This window comes from Arvicola amphibius, chromosome 9 (assembly GCF_903992535.2).
Source record: "Arvicola amphibius chromosome 9, mArvAmp1.2, whole genome shotgun sequence".
NCBI classification, from domain to species: Eukaryota; Metazoa; Chordata; class Mammalia; order Rodentia; family Cricetidae; genus Arvicola; species Arvicola amphibius.
In genome coordinates this window covers 51,560,982-51,564,485 of record NC_052055.2, presented here as the reverse complement: position 1 = coordinate 51,564,485, position 3,504 = coordinate 51,560,982, and the positions used below count along the sequence as shown (strand labels likewise).

Genomic DNA, 3,504 nt, shown 5'->3' with positions numbered 1-3,504 from the left:
AGAAAGCATGAGAATGAGTGTAATTATAACAATAATTGCATCAGAATCTTGGCATCCAAATTGGCCTCTTCAGGAGGTTAATGTTCAGCTTTTAGGGATTGGAACTCTCTCTTAGGTAAAACAGAGTACAAGAGGGGTCTAATGTATAAGGCCAGGAGGACAGAGAGGAAAATTAAAGCCATATGTAGCTAACACAGCAATGAATTTGTAGGGATATGATTTGTTACAGCAATTGAATACTCAGATTAACTTTCCTCCAATCTCAGAATTGGACCATACGCTAACGTATATTTCTAGGAAAAATATTAGAAGGTGTTATAAAGAACAGTCACTGACCATTCAAGTCATACAAAAAATGGGCACAACAGCTGGTATTTCAATGGCACCAACAGCCCTACCTTTAAAATGGCTGACAGACAAACCTGTATGGGTTGCACAATGGCCTCTAACAACAGAGAAACTGCCTGCCTTAGAACACCTGATACAGGAAGAGTTAAATGCTTAGCATATTGAAGAATCAAGCAGCCCTTAGAATTCTCCTGTATTTGTTGTTAAAAAGAAATCTGGAAAATGGAGAACGCTAACAGATCTAAAAGCTGTTAATAGGTGACTCAGCCAATGGGCCCTCTGCAGTCTGGAATTCCTTTACATTCTCTATTGCCTAAAGGATGGCCTCTTATAGTTATTGATTTAAAAGACTGTTTCTTCACTATACTGTTACAAGAAAAAGATTGAGAAAAATTTCCCTTCACAGTGCCTACTTATAATAATTCTTGCTGGGCGGTGGTGGTACATGCCTTTAATCCCAGCACTTGGGAGGTACAAGCAGGTGTATTTTTGTGAGTTCAGCCTGATCTACAGGGTGAGTTCCAGGACAGCCAGGGCTGTTATATAGGAAAACGCTGTCTCAAGCCCCCTCTCCGCAAAAAAGAAAAAAAAAATCTCTGTCTGCTAAGAGATATCAGTGAAAAATTCCCAAGAGGTGGGGTGGGTTGTTTTGTCTTTCACTGGGTTATGGATATTTGTTGTTGTTTAGGGAGATATGTTAGAAGTTGTTATTGGTAATGGTCAGGAAAAAAAAAAGCTAAAGGAGATTAGATTCAGGCTTTTGTTTTGAAAAAAGGGGGGTATGAGTTATATTTTATTTATGTTTTAACAAATAAAGCTTGCCTGAAGATCAGAGTACAGAGCTAAGCCAATGGGGGCTAGGGAGTGGTGGCACACACCTCTAATCCTTGGGAGAAGAGGCAGAGCGATCTCTGTTAGTTCAAGGCCACCCTGGGCTATACTGAATTGCTCCCGTCTCAAAGAGAAACAGAGCCAGGCAGTAGTGCCTCTCATCTTTAATCCCAGCACCAGAGAGGTGGGGATGGGAAGTGATATGCTAGGCAGAGAGAGGAACATAAGGAAGGAGGAGAGGGGAGCCCAGATGCAGTCTAGAAATGAAGTCGGAGGATGTAGTTTGAGGACAGAATTGTCCCTTTGGCATGAGGCTTGGTAGAGGTAAAAGGTCTCTCTAGTGGCTGACTGCTCTGCTTCTCTGATACCTTAGCTTTCACCCCCTAATAACTGACTTCGAGTTTTGACTTATTCATTTATTTATTTCTGATTTTTCAAGACAGGGTTTCTCTGTAGCTTTTTGAGCCTGTCATGGAACTCAGTCTGTAGACAAGGCTGACCTTGAACTCACAGAGATCTGCCTGTCTCTGCCTCCCGAGTGCTGGGGTTAAAGGTGTTTGCCACCACTGCCTGGTTACTCTAGACTTTGTCTTCTCCACATGGGCCCGCTGGCTGGCGGGGAGCCTGTGAGCCTGGGCTCCCTGCCGGGCAAAGTGCTGCTCATTGAGAATGTCCATCCCTCTAAGGCAGGATGACCCCTGACTACACTGAGATGAAAGATCTGCAGAAACACCTCGGGCCCCGTGGCCTGATGGTGCTCGGTTTCTCATGCAATCAGTTCGGACTAATTGAAAATGAAGAGATTCTGAATTCCCTCAAGTATATCCGACCTGATTGGGGGGGGGGGGGTGCGAACCCAACGTTACATTGTTCGAGAAGTGCGAGGTGAATTGTGAGAAGGCTCACTGGTTCTTTACCTTCCTGCGGGAGTCTTTGCCAGCGCCCATTGACGATCCCACTGCGCTCATGACCGACACAAGTGCCTCATTTGGTATCCGGTGTGCCGCAACGACATTGCCTGGAACTTCGAGAAGTTCCTGGTGGGCCCGGACAGTGTTCCAGTGCACACAGGTACAGACGCTGCTTTCGCACCTTCGACATCGAACCTGACATAGAAGCCCTGCTGTCCCAGCAGCCTAGTGGCTCCTAAGGCGTTCCTGGCATCCGGGGTTGGTGATCACTGCCTGCATTCTGGGGGGAGTTCTTCCGTGATGGTGTTTTCTCTAAATTTGCATAAACACCTGATTTCCAGGAAGTCCCTTCAGATAGGCTCTGGTCTTGCCCATCTCCACTGCCCTTTTGTCTTAACAAAGGTGATTTTCACCACTAATAAAGTGCTCAATGTCAAAGAAAAAAAATGGAATAATTAGAATTCGTGCTACAGGTTCATTTTCTTAAAACCTTGTAGAAAAACTATTTCCAGGACTAAGTATTTTTAAGTATGCTCTTCTTGAATAGTAATTGTGGTTTAAATGAGAATGGCCCTGATAGGCTCACATAAATACTTGGTCCCCACTGGTGGCACTGTTAGGGAGAGATAAAGAAACATGTCTTTGTTGGAGAAGGTGTGTGACTGGGGGTGGGCTCTGAGGTCTCACAATTCCTAGTTACCTCTACCATGTGCTTATGGGTCAGATGTAAGCTCTTAGCTACTGCTCGCTGCCATGTCTGCCAGCAAGCTGTTATGGTGGTCATGGACTCAGCGTCTGAAACTGTATGCCCCCAGCAAACTCTTCCTTCTATAAGCTGTCTTGGTCATGGTATCTTCTCAGCAATAGAAAAGTAACAAAGGCAGTAATAAAATAAACATTCAAAATTTTAGATGCTGAGTATACCTCTAACGTTAGAATTTCCAAAGCAAACAATAAGTGACTGGAGAGTGGCCTAATGGTGACGAGCACTTACTGCTCAATCATGAAGACCTGGGTTTCAGTCCTAACCTGTAAGGTGGCTTACAGATTCCTGTGACCCAGATTCAAGGGATCCCGTGCCTTTTTCTGGCCTCTGCAGGCATCCACGTGCACTCACACAGATACAACATAAGAGCATATGTGCATAAATTCAATGAAAACTTATATAAAGCAAATAATGACCCTAAGAACATACTGGATCTTTAATACTAGTAAAGTCATGTAAACGTCAGAATGCTTTCCTCAGCTGCCCCTCCTGGCCCTTCCCACAACCTATAATATTGCCCATTAAAATAAAAAATCTATCTCCATTTTCTATATCATCTCTGTAAGTCTATCATTAATGTAAAAATCAATGTTAAATAACCACATAATTCCTTGAAGTCTATAGCCCATTGGTCTGTCAGTTCTTTAA

At 43.8% G+C, this 3,504-nt stretch overlaps 1 pseudogene; it reads left to right on the top strand.

Moving 5' to 3' along the window:
• The first annotated feature begins 1,790 nt into the window (after positions 1–1,790).
• On the top strand, positions 1,791–2,329 carry LOC119823953 (annotated as a pseudogene).
• Positions 2,330–3,504: the final 1,175 nt, after the last annotated feature.